This window comes from Paroedura picta, chromosome 10 (assembly GCF_049243985.1).
Source record: "Paroedura picta isolate Pp20150507F chromosome 10, Ppicta_v3.0, whole genome shotgun sequence".
Lineage (NCBI taxonomy): Eukaryota > Metazoa > Chordata > Lepidosauria > Squamata > Gekkonidae > Paroedura > Paroedura picta.
Window position 1 is genome coordinate 41894183 of NC_135378.1, and position 14499 is coordinate 41908681.

Genomic DNA, 14499 nt, shown 5'->3' on the forward strand with positions numbered 1-14499 from the left:
GAAAAGTGACCCTGCTTGTATGGCTGGAGATCTTTAGACCTGATGAAAATGCTGTGGTGGTGTGTGAGAAGGCCTTATCTATGTAATGTTGCAGGCAGGTATATTTCACTAACACTGGGCCTCCAGCTGACATATATAATGCCAGCAGCTCTGGGAATTGGTGCTGTTTAATTGGTTTATAAATGATCTAGCATCATGGTTGAGAGACGGAATAGCCAAATTTACACATCACAGCAAACTATTAAGCATAGTGAGAACCAAAGAACATGAAGAGGTCCAAAAAATTCTTCACAAAAGGTATGAGGGCAACATGGTATACAATGAGATTTAGCACCAGTAAGTGTAAACTTGTGCACACTGAGGCCTTGCTTGGTGTGAGCCCTGCATATCTAAGGGACCACTTCTCCCAGTATACCCCCAGATGAATTCTAAGCACTATAAATGCAAATATATGGGTGGTCCCTGGCCCTAAAGAAGTGTGACTGGCTAGGTGGAATATGCTGCCAGCATAGATACAGGCCCTAACAGATCTGTCAAAGTTTCTCAGGCTTGCAAAACTGCATTATTCCACTAGGCATACAACTGAGGCCAGGCTACACAGACTAATTCTGCACAGAGGCATAAAACTCATGCTGCCTCCTGCTTGTTAATGCATGGTTGTAAGCTGCACATTTGAAAGCTTCCTGACTGGAGACCCCTTCCTCATTGTGGCTTTTTGCCTCCTGACATTGCTGCAAGGGAAAACAATGCTAAATTCTTCCCCACTCCTTGGCTTGTCAATCACCACAAGCCACCAATCCCTGCACAGTGTTTGTATCGGGGACTCAAATTTCCTCCCCCCCCCCCTCCAGAGCGCTGAAATTAATTAAAAAAAAATACTGTGCATTTCTGGGTTGCTATGGAATGAAACAACAATGAAACATTCTCTCCTATTTTTAGGATTCTTCTTTTCTATTTATGTTTGGGTAGATTTCTGAAAGGCTGGCCAGGGTAACTGGATCCTGATGAGTGATTGTGTGTTCACAGTAAGGTTTAAAAACAAAGAGCATAGATGCCTAGCTGATCGGGAGAGGGCTTCTTCTTCACATGCCCCCTCCTCTTTCCATGTTCATACCCCACCACCAGAAAATGCAAACAGGAACATGTTTGGACTGCCCAATCCCAAAATGACCCTGCACAGTGAGGAGAACATTTTATTTTTACATGGGGAACATAGCTTTGCAGTTCTGCAGCAATGTGGACTGTGCCATTTAAAAAAAAACACACACAAGCAGGAAATGGAGAGGAGTGTGGGTGCGAGAGCAGGCAAAACACTACTGAGACTGTTGTGTGTTTCTCCCTCCACACAGGCTTGCCCCTGTTCGTTCCCAGGATCGCTGTGCAGCAAGAAGTGTGCAGCAAGATGTGGCAAATTGAGGTTTGGTGATTTCCCTCATCATGGAGCAAATTTACTAAAACTCACACCAACTTGAGAGCTCTAGGCTGCTGCTGACATCATGTGGAAGCAGCACTAAAGCCTGTGAGCAACAAGAGGCTGTCATAGAGGCAAATTCCTCATGCGGAATCAGTCACAAATGAACTGCAACCCTCCCTTCCCGAACAAACCCATACTACCCAGATATACTGAGATGGAGCATTGGGATAGAATTTTTTATATTATTTATTATTTCAGTTTTTACATTCTGATTTTAACACTGCTGTAGAAATATACATTGTAAACCATGCTGAGCCTGAAGGCAGTGAGGGATGGTTAATTAACCAATCAATCAATCAATCAATCAATCAATCAATCAGTTCTTTGACAACATATTAATTGAATAAATTGTTGACATTTCTTAGTGTTACTATATTCTCTAGCTATATAGTCCCTGCATTTGAGTTCTCATGGATATTGGATATATTCACCCCCCTCTCTATTTCAGGAGATCCAAAGAATCACGTATCTTTTCATGTCTTCTGAAATGTACCTATAATGTACATGAAAAAAAGATATAATTAACTTTTGAAGCCATGTGGCACAATCTGTTTAAGATTGCATTAAAAAAATATTGACTTTTTGTCTTTAATGATGAAAAAATTACAGGTTTGTCATCTACGTTAATGTTTGAAAGGAAATGTTTGGAAGAGACAGCTGGTGCTGAGTATAACAGGCAAGAACTGGGATCTCTTTCCAGGATACGCTTCACGAAGTGTTAGGAACATACAAAGTTTTCGGGTTGCAAGTAAAAAAAGCTTGCCAGAAGGTGGCAGTAGAAACCTCTCGAATAAAATTTAAAACATCCATTCAGTAACTGATCCCCTGTATGGAAGGCAGCTGGATCAATCTTAAACACATGAAACTTAAAAACAAGAAAAAGGCGCTGACAATGAATGCTTACTGAGAAGTATGCCCCACTGTGTTCAATGGACCTAGGGAAATTTGGATAGCAAAACTACTTCATGCAATTCTAGAGTCATTTCAATGAGAATCAACTGGATTTCTTTTTTTACAAAGAGCACAGGTCCTTCCCTTCCCTATATGTATTTGTTTTACCTTTAGTAGATTTAAATATCAAATATGATGTATTTTATTGTGTAGGTACAGGAACTGAGAAAATGTACAATATTTGTTAAGATTCAACCAGGATACATTTTGAGAACATGGGGTAGAATTAGTAATATTGTGATCCCAAAATTTGCTAAAACTCTTATGGCCATCCAATACTATGATTCATTAAACACACATTTGCCAGAGGTCTAGTGAATTTTCTTTCTGATACTTTCATGGTTTTGGCATATTCTTTATCATTTACATGTAGACTAAAATTTTCTTATTTAAAAATATATTTTGTGCACGTGTGCACGTACATGTGTGCATGCATACGCTTGTGTATGTGTGTGCGAGAAAGTCTTCAGACACACTATTGGACTGCCAGGCCAGATTAAGTAAGAACTAAATATATGAAGACTACTAATATCAGCTTTTCCCATTTATTATCCAGAAACTACAGCTGTAGCATTCCCCACCAGTACATGCTGATGCTCATATAGATGTTCAGAGCTAAAGTAATGTCCTGGAATACTTAAAGACTTGTTGCCCCTGTGAGCTAACCTCTGTGCGTCTCAGTGGACTTATGAAGAGCCAGTTTTAGATTCAGAGAGTTCACTTTCTAATTTGAGGAAATGTGCAAGTGTTGACTTCCTAGCTTCATCGGTACAAATGAAGCTGGGGCTGGCTAATTACATGCCTTTCAGGAAAGAGATGGGCCACTGGTTAATCAAAGGTATTTTAAGAAGTAGTAGTGATCAAAAGAGCACTGTTTTCATAAACAGTGTCTTTCCCTTCTAACTTTCTTTATGTAAGCTCTAGATAGTTGAAGTTCTAGCAATTCTGTCCCTAATAGAAATATTATTTTTAAGAGTCAGTAGACCACTGTTCTACCTGGCTAAGATAGTCAAAAAGTCTTGTTTTCAGGAGGATGCCCACAAGATATAATCACAGAAGATCCAAATAAAACCCCACAAGGCAACTGAGGCCTCAAACAACAGTGTCATATTCAGTAACTTTCAAGTCGAGAAATCCTAAATTGAATTGCTCAGTCATTCTAATGATAGCTAGGACTGACATGATCTTACTTGAGAAAATAAAATTATAGGTATTGCAGACTGTGCCCACTGCTGGCAGATGCCCTGTTTGGGGGCTTCTGCTGCCTCTTCCATGAACAAAGAACTGAAGAACTGCAAGAGGCACTTTCTGAGTAGACTAAGAGATTGCTGAGGCACTTTCCAGAGAGGTAATTGGAACACAATAAATAGGAACACAATAATTGAAAATCAAGATGGCTTTCATTATTACAAATATCTTGTAACAGCACACACGCACGCCCACACACACACACACACACACACACACACACAGTCTTCCCATCATTTGTCAGCAAATGGGGTCATGTCTCTGGGACTCTGAGAGACAATGGAACACATTATCCAATATAAAGCTCATAATTGCAAAGTGAAGACTACAATCAGAAGACTGCAACCCTCAGTGTGTGAACAACTTAGGACAGAGACTAGGAGTTGCAACAGAATCTTCTGGTTTCTTGTGTTCGGGTTAGACAACTTGCTGGTCTATGAACACTGCTATTCCCTCTTTTTCTCTTTGGAGACCCACAGAGCCTTCCACTCTGATAAGTTCAACCTTTGTCTCACCCTCCCCTCCATTTTGTTACTCATCAAACCAGACTCTTCAATGGTAGACTCTGCATTTTTTTCAGCATTTTTCCCCATCTCCAAAATTGCCTACTTCTGACCTATATGCTTTGCAGGTTCTCCAGGTACTTACCCAGCCCTTTTCCTCTTTCCTGTTCCTGGCTAATGATTCATATTCCTTATGAATTCAGCAGAAATGCCTCAACTAACATCAAACTAAAAAGAAATAGTTTACTAATTCAAAAGTTAGGGGTTCTTATTATACTAAATTCTAAAATAACTAGAACAAACAAAGCAAAATGGATAAAATCATGCTGCAGTGAAAGCTACTGTATCATCTTTATTTATTTATTTTATTAATCTAGGATCTGTCTATTCTGGGATCTGTTTTGGCATAGCCAGTTTATGGGAAATTGGTTTCAGACCAACAGTGTTTTTTTCCCTTCAGAGTATAAGCTTTCACGTGCATGCCCACTTTGTCAGATTGTCTGAAGAAGGGTGTGTGCATACGAAAGCTTATACCTAGAATAATACTGTGTCCATTTTAAAGGTGTTGCCAGATTCACATGTTGTCCTGCCACTTCAGACCAACATGGCTCCCCATCTGAACCTAGCTTATGGAAGTCATAGAAGAACAGCCAGGGTTTTAAACCCATTCTGATATTTGGCTTTCTTTTTAAAATGATGTTGATACATATTCCTACTGCAGTTTTTATACAAAAGCACAGAAGTGATGACACCAAATTACAATCGAAATTGGGCTAATGCTACAACATAAAAGTGGAAAAGAATCCAAGAGCATTATATTGAAAAGCAGATCATTAAAAAAGAACAGCAGTTTTTCTGATGATGAACTGGCTCAATGCTCATTGTGGAGTAGCTTAATAGAAATCAGTGAAAGTATTCAAGAACATACAGTTTGAAGGGTTCCCTTCCCCGTCTCTCTTTATGCTGTTTCATTTTCAGCTTTGAACAATTTTTATATCAGTGCTCTTTTGGAAAACTCACAGTACATTTTGTTTGCATGGTGTCTGACTATCCCAAAGTAAGATGGATCCCACAAACTGCTGTTTGCAAACACCCTACCCTGTCTTTGTAAAGTCAACATGTGTACGTTGTACACTATAAGATTTGGATGCAAAGTTCCACTCAATGCCGGCTGGTAAGTGGAGACTGGGTGATGGGGAGATGATCTAATTGTCCACTGACATTCTTTTCCCTTTGCCATTTTTGTGCCAAATAGGTCCCCTCTGTGTAACAAAGGCAGGTGAAACAAAAGTGAAGTGTGCCATTGTGTCAGTGGTTGGGTTGAACCTCTGTGCCATAATTGGGGACTCGTCCGCTCCAACACTTGCTCAGCAGAGTTAACAGTGGATATAGGATGACCTATGAGCAACAACAAAGAAACCCCGGATTATCTCTGCTGGAAGCAAAAGAAAAAGAAGCAAAGCTCCTATTTTGATTGATTGGGATGTGTTGTTTAACCAGCATTCCCCTTCCTATTCCCAGCCTAACCATGGAAATGAAACAACAGAAAGAATTGGAGGACTCTTTTTTTTTGTACTGTAAGTAAAGCACCGGGTCATGTCTGACCCTTGGGGTGACACCCTCTAGCATTTTCATGGCAGACTCAATACAGGGTGGTTTGCCAGTGCCTTCCTCAGTCATTACCGTTTTACCCCCCAGCTGCAAGCTGGGTACTCATTTTACCAACCTCGGAAGGATGGAAGGCTGAGTCAACCTTGAGCTGGCTGCTGGAATTGAACTCCCAACCTCATGGACAGACAGCTTCAGACAGCATTTCCGCTGCCTTACAGCTCTGCGCCACAAGAGGCTCTTTTTTGTACAGTACCCAAGACTATTTACATGGCGAACAGCAACATGCTTTTTTAAGGATAGATTCAAATGGGTAGTCGTGTTGGTCTGAAGTAGCACAATAAAATCAGAGACCAGTAGCACCTTTAAGACCAACAAAGATTTATTCAGGGCGTGAGCCATCAAGTGCAAGCACTCTTCCTCAGACTATGGTCTTCTTACAATGCATGGAATATATATGTAAGGAGTTCATAGTCTGAGGAAGAGGTACTCAAAAGCTCATGCCCTGAATAAATCTTTGTTGGTCTTAAAGGTGCTACTGGACTCTGATTTTATTATGCTTTTTAAACTTTGTTTGACATGCATTTTTAACTTCTCTAGGTTTTATTGGGATAGTGGAATTCATTTTTTGTTCTTTGGCTTGGTGTGTGCAGAATTCTAAACAATGTATCAAAATATGGTATAGCTAATCAGGTTTGGATCTTGTTGTTTCCTTCTGCTAAGTGAGTAGTTTTTCTCAGGAAGAAAGAATTTTTGTCTGATGGAGGCAGCCATCTGCATAAGACCGTGACGCCACCCTCAGGACTACGAGTCTTCTCTCAACAGAAGGGAATCATAAGATCCCAAGCACTGTCTAGATCTTATACTGATTGTCCTGTAGGGCAATGGTGTCATTCAGCAGTGTGGCCTTCTACATCTGAATGCACGGGACCAGGCAATCACATTCAGGCACCAGCAATAATATACAGCATGTCACTGACAGCACCAAAGCTACTGTGGAAGAGCAACAAAGCAAACATTTTCTTTTCTTTTTTAAAAAAACCAACCCCTGTTTGTTGAGATGTTCAGAATCTGTAAATGATACATGGTCATTTCACACTAACGTCTGGCAGTACAGGACACGGTACGTCTTGTGAACTATGCTCAGCCTGTCCTCTCCTTGCTCCTTCTAGAGTAGGAAAACAGGAAACATTTGTAACTCTTAAAGTTACAAGATGTTAATATTGGAAGAGAAAGTGTTTAAAACGCTGGTTCTCAAAATAGTCTCCAAAACAGAGTGTGAGCTGATGTTTAAGAGATGAGTGAGAGTTGTACTTGGCAAGAATCTCATCTCCTTTCATTCTTTGGATATGCTAAGCTTTGGCATTTCCCTGACAAATGGTTAGCATCGCACCCGTGTCTGCAGAGGAAAGGCATCATTGGGCAACAACATGTCTTAGACTAAGGTCATCGCTCACCTTTCCAAACCTCCAGCAACATAAGTCAACAATTTATATTGCAGTGAGAAGTTGCAGTGACTGTGGAGGGAACATATCCTTTTGATGCCGAGCTGCCTTTGAACAACAGAAACAGATGGAGTAGTTCAGATCCCATGAGATTTTTTTCCTTCTCCCATTCAGATTTAAAATATTCTCTTTAATCTCTGGCTCACACTATTAGTTTTTTTTTTCTTGTTCATGTGATGAGGAAAGATACCACAATGCACACACACACACACACACAGGCATACAGAGTACTTCCTTGACCTGTGACGTGGCTTGACAATCTGTCACATGATTGTGCAGTTCCTTGCAGGTTAATGGCTTTACTTTGCCAATTCCACATAAACCCAATGAATAGGTTCCATATTTTTATAATTGTTTATAATGCCATCTCATTTTCTGCTGGATGTTCATACAACTGTGAAAGGTGGCCATTGTCTTACTCTTCATATTCAGTGCTAGGAGAGGGTCAAGCAATCCAAGCTGGAGTGGGGTTGCACATTTTATTTTTTGTGGACACTGCATGCAACTCCCTCATTCTGGAGGCTGTCTGAAATCGCTTTGGGAAGTGCCTGCCTTCTTCTGCACAGGCAAACTCTGCAAGTTGCATGGCTTTAGAGAATATGTCTGAAATATGCAGCAAACCTCTGAACATTAACAGATTGCTACATGAAGGTCGTGGCTGTGCTGTGTTACACATGGCAAATTATGTGCAGAGTGACTTCCATTCCATATAGAAAATTAGTATGTCAGAGAGTGAGAAATTTGACTTTTTTCACTGACATATTACCTTTTTTTGCAGTTTGTCAGGGTGGTTCCCCACTTCAAAGACAGAATGAAAAAGCTTGACTATTTGTTTCTTTTGATTGTATGTTCTGATCACATATTAATGCTTGAAGAGGACCCAGAGTGTTATAGATTAACTGGTTGACTGAAAATATATATTAGCTACCTTTCTCTCTTATAGGATTCAAGGCAGCTTGCAATGTCAATAGAACTAGAGATAAAAATGCACAATGCATAGATTGAAATCACAATTTACCACTCAATTACTCAAATGCTGTCCTAAATGAGACTATCTTCTCCTGGTCCAGGGGGTCCAAATCTTGTGGGGCCCTAGAGTCTGGACGCAGTGAGGTCATTCTACTGAGCAGAGTGACCGTTCTGTGCAGTAGCCCTCTTGGTCTAATCTTGGGAAAGGCCATTTGCTGAATATTAAGGGCCTTATACTAATCATTGTACACATTTTTTTATTTATCTCTGCTTTAATTGGACAGAAAAATGTATTTGAGCTATTTTGGAAATTGTGACACACAAACACACACATCCCTGTGCACAACTGTACAGGCAGAAAGTCTAGAAATGGGGCCATTACTGGAATTTGGAGAGGCAGAAAACAAAATATGCTGTCCTTCCAAGAGGTCAAGGCAAAAACTAGCATTTTCACAAATGCCCATCCTAATGAGAACCACATTTTAAAATCAAAGAGTAAAATCTCAGGCTGTAGTCGGTGAGGCAATCTATAGTTTGGCCGAGTCTCATTCAAGGCGACTTTCTAGTGCTGGTGAGAATGTTTGGCAGATTGTGTATTTCACCGTGATTTCCAAAAAACACAAATAACAGTCATATCCAGGAAAGGTACTGAGAGCCTGCTGGTTGGAGGTGTTTACCAACTAAACTAGTTAATGCCTTTTTCTATTTTAAATAAATAAATAAATAAAGGTTATGCAGAATCTATACTAGCGGGGAAACTAGCCATAATCTGTTTTAAAACAAATAGATTGTGTACAGCTGCCTTGCATGCGAGGCAAAAAAATGATGATTTAATGTTGATTAAGAGAGAAGGCCTTTGAAGTGAGTGAGGCGGGAGCCCACAGAATGTCTTTCGTGATCATTATCAGTCTTTTACCGAAGGCAGACTTGGTGCCAAAAGCTCTTTCTCTAAACTGGTTAAGGTGGATTCAGGAGCGAAGGCTTTGTGTGTTTTAAAAGGGCTTCTCATTCGCAGGCCTCTGATGTCTGATTCTTTTAGTAGCGCTAATGCCTGAGAATAAACAGACACTGCCTTTTTCACTGGTTAACTACAAAAAGGGGCAAGGTCCGCAGCTACGCCTGCGTCTTGGCGTTAGTCAGGCTAGCAAGTGAGCATGCATCCTGCAATAAAATCAAATCAAAGATGATTTTTTTTTCTCCCGATGAGCAGATGTTTGGGTAACAGGAAAAGAACCGAGAGGGGGGGGTTGTGTTTTTTTTTTTTTTTTTTAGAAAAAAGACCTTATGTGAATCATTAAACCAAAGGATAAAAACAGGATGATGATGATGATATGTTTGCAATTGCACTGGGACCCAAACACACGAAGGCCCGCCCGTGCGTCTAAGCATAGCGGCCTAAGAGGTGGAACAAAGAGTAGATCTCTCTTACTGTATGGGAAAGGTAAGAACCCAAGCCCTATCATTTTTGGTCCCGTGCATCAAACTGTCAATCCAACTCATGTTCTTGTGCATTGATAGATTTGGGTTGCAATCCCCAAACTATTTATTTTGCTCTTGGTATCAGCTGGACATTTCTTCGGAAGATTATTGAAGGACTCTAGCCGTTAGAACAGAATTGGTGGAAGGGGAGATCTATGAGATAAAGGTACTTGGTGGTTGAGTATCTGGGTTTTTTAAACATTTGTTTGAGACAATATGGCTTAATATGAAGCTGCCCAATACACTGAAAGCTGAGATAAGGTTTGAACTAAGGGCTTTAAAAAAAATCTCAGTCCCTTAAGTATGATAATGCGCAGGGGCTCAAAATTTAAAAGTTGAGACCCTCTGCCTCTAAACTTAGGATAATTTATTTAGAATTCAAGTTCTTCTGAAATGAATAGCTTTTCTTGATGAGTAAATGTAGCTAGACTGAAGTGACATATGATGCATGGCTAGGTTCCTGTGATGTAACGTCATTCCAATACAAAAGGAAATCCTCTGCAAATCCTATGTGATCGGTTCTCCCTGTCCCATCTTAACCTTCATCTTTGTTTTGCAGGAAAAAGTCAGATAATTTAAATTTCCATTCAAAGTGAAAGATATATAAACTAGAAAGTTCAAAAATAGAAGGAAAAGAGAGAAGAATTCTACCCTAGAATTCTCTTTGATACACTAGTTAGGAATTTTTATTTTGCATGGAGAAATAGGGAGCAAACCTAAGTAGGTCTATGCAGAAGTAAGTCCCATTTTATTTGTTGACTCTTTCTCCTATAACAGTGTCCTTAGGATCCTAAGTATACTGACAAAACAGCTACATCTAGAAAGAGATTCGCAACTCTACATGCATTTTAGTTATTTACACATCCTGCTCCTCCCAATTAGATTAAAGCAACTTACAGGAGACAATATATAGAAATAAATACAAGACAGAAATAATTAAAAAGTGACAATAGTATCCTCTATTCATCAGGCTGCCTTCAACATTCAATCAAAATTCTTGTGACAAAGAATAGCTTTGCAAATATTCTAGACCAAAAGAGGGAAGGATTGTATAGAACCTGGAAGACCGTTCTAAAAGGCCATCACAGTTAAGGAGTCAATCCTTGCAGAGGCCGGTTGCTCCATGTCAGGCTGATGGAACCTAAGTTGGCAAATACATACTTGAGCAATACCATATCACTGCAAACAGACTAGAAAGCAACCACTTCTCATGTTACTCCATTAGGCATTTGCTTCTGTGGGTGGTGCAGTGGACATTGCTTTAATGCAAACAGGTAAGGCTGTTTGGCCAATGATATGACAAGCACATGTCCAAATTAAACCCAAGTTACTGGTGGTGGCAGAACAAGAGGAAAAGTCAACAATGGGAACTGTCCAACCCATATTGACAGATCTCCTATTGACTAATCTACAAAATTACCCCACTTTCTCTTTCTCTTGACATATTTTTGTTTTTATAGAAGAATGCAGAACACAACAGATAGGTGCATCGTAGTGGAGGCAAAGAGGATGGGAGGGGGTGTGGGATAAGTTACTATTAGGTCACACCTGGAAGCAGTGGGATTGCCCTTGCAATGTTTAGCACTTCCTTAAAAATCAAGTCCCCTCCCCCATCAAGCTAGATTTCCCTTTCCTAGGCTACAGAGCAATCCTATGCACGCTTACCTGGGAGTAAGGCTTATTGAATACAGTGGGGTTTACTTTTGAGTAACCATGCATAGGACTGCAAGAATTCTGAACACTGTTCTTAAAACAGTTCTCTCAAAACTCACTCAGGCTTATCTTCTTCACCAAGTGTTTGTTGTAGGAAAAGGAAGGGCTTGTGATTGTAAGATGCTTTGAGTTGCCTTAAGATAGAGAAAATCCAGGCATAAGAACCTACTCTTCTTCTTTATTGACCATCTTGGCTACCATCTGAAACTATAGCTTTGGCTCTTAAAAACTTATACTGCAAAAATCTTGTTGATCTCTTTCCATATCTATCATCTATCTATCTAAACATAAATAACCACAATATGGTAAATATAAGTCTACCTGCTAAATATATCTGTACATAGCTCCTGTGGTTGAAATGCCTTCATCCTACACCTGCAAACATGTGTGCCCATGTATGTGAAGCACAGGTAAAAATAATTTTAACCAGCTTATGAATAAACCTGTTCAGCAACAAAAAATATTGTATCAGCCATAGACATATAAAACTCACATGACAAAAAAGGATCATTAAGCAATCTGATTTTCTTGTTGTGAAGGTTTAATGCTGTTGAGTTGAGTATTAAATGTAGAATGTGAAAGAAAGTCTGAACACTTTAATGATGTGTCCACAAATATAAAGCATGCATCCACTGGTGACTTTATGACTTCTCCTCTGTATAATTAGTGGTATCTTGTTTATGAGCTTATTGTTCTTACCTCAGTTGTATGAAAATGTGAAACCACTATAATAATTTACACCGCGGAATAGCCTTCAGGACTGATGTTTTCTTCCCTTCTAGCATGAAAATTGGACTCTCTGTGCAGGTTGAAGTTTAAAAAAATTCAAGGCCGCTATTTTATCTTTAATTTTTCATAGCACCGTAGTTTTTATTAAACGACCACACGTTAGATCTGCCTTGCCAGCATCTGCTCTGAGTTCCTATAAAACTCTCCCACCCCAGAGTTAACAAGGATAGGTAAGTGAACTTAACAAGCTCATTAAAAAAAATGTTTGACTGTGCAGTCTGGGAGTGAGATTAATTATTGTCACTGGACCAAAAAAATGATTCTGTGAGTTTCTGGGAGCTTAGAACTGGATGCCAACCGACAAATCTTTAATTTTGCTTTGTTTGTGACTACGCAATACATTTTAACATCTCTTATCCACAGAGTAGACATGGAGCTAGTTAGCATATTTTAAATTAAAAATAAATAGCAAGTATAAGCGGAAATCAATTCCAGTGGAGTAGCCATGTGAGTCTAGTGCTGCAAAAACAAAAGGGAAGTCCTGGGTTACTTTAAAAACTATCAAATGAACAGTGTGTACTTTAACTCTACATAGGATGGCATGGCCTGAGCATTGGATTTGATGCCTAAATCCCAAATAACATTTAAAAGTAACACATAATATTTTTATGTACTGCTTAAACTCAACATTGAGTAGGGATGTTTTCATTTACCTCACACAGTGCTACACATACTCCCCACCCCCACCTCATCTTCCTTCCTGGTTACTTGCCATGCTGTGCTCATTAATGCTGATGGACACTGTATGGATACAGATATATCCCTCAGAATTAATGCTGCAGCTCTGTCCTCATTTGTTGAGTTGATGTGAAGTGCTAATTAGCCTCTGGCTGTAACATACTGTACCATATGTGCTACATCGCAAAGTCATAAAGAAAGGCTAAAGGCTCAGGGGGGTCAGGGTCCAGATTTTTCTTTACTAAATTTCTTTAGGCATTTGAAGGTTTTAAAAAAGTCTTTGGATTACTTCCTCCCCACCACCACAACTTAGATTAACAGATTGATCTGACAGAGGCTTTTTGAGAGTATGTGGAATATGAAATAATGTAGTGTCCCATCATATGAAACTGATAATGTTTTAGATGGTGTAGGTAGATCAGCAGTATGATGAAGTGCCAGCATCTCTGCACAAGGATAACTAAGTAACCAAAAAGAACTGTTTGAAAATTCTTGTCTAAGTATTACACACATACACACAGAAAGACACATATAGGGGAAGGGTGTATCAACTGATGTATATCATCTGTACTCTGTACAACAGCTCTTGCTAAATATCTCCTCGTGCAAGTCAGAAAGGACAACCCCATCCTGATCTTTCTTCTTAATAGTCCATACACTTTGCTGTGATGTCCCAAAGGAAGTTAGAAAGTTCTCCTTACTGTTGGTTTTTAGGGGAAAGTTCACAATGGAAGGCTTATGAAAGGCTTTCAAACGTGGGAAATCATTTTACTGGGCTTTTCTGCTTTTTATTTGTTGTTTATCTTTTGAGTCCTTTTTTGCAGAATAAAACATTTTAAAGCAACTGAACCAAATATTATTGTTTTTTCCCTTTATCAATCAATATATATCATTATTTAATATTAACTAATATTAGTAATTATTAATTCTGTGCTTCCAGAACTAGCACACTTCTGCAGGGCCTGCAAAATGGAACTCTTCTGCTGGGCATTTGGTTGAAGTCGACCAAATCAACACCACCTACTGGGCCCCCCAGAACCCCTCCCCCTGAACTGATCAACCTTTGGTGTCATAGTGAATATGTTAATGTTGCTACCATTAGTTATGAATTGTTATGAAACTACTGCTAATACTGTTGTTCAATTGATGTTATTCTGAATTATAATGTATTTATTTTTATGTTTTCCTATTTTCTATGTAAAAAAACCCTGAGCTGCAAGGGAGGACAGTAGATAGATAGACAGACAGACAGTCAGAGAGAGAGAGATTTTATTTCATAGAATCATAGTCCAATTCAGCATGAGGAATTTGTCCCTGGACAGCCTCTCATTGCTTGTGGGTTTTAGAGCTGCTTCCACATGATATTGGCAACAACCTGGACCTCTCCATTGGGTGGTGTAAGTTTTTGTCAGATTTGCTCCGCAATGAGGGAAATCACCAATAACTCATTTCCCAATTCTTGTTGTGCTGCAAATCAGGACACAAACAAGGGCAAACCTGTCTGAAGGGAGAAATGTACCTCATGAAACAGGCAGAATCTGGGGCTTCCTGTCCAACTAATAACAGCCTCCTTCCATGACTC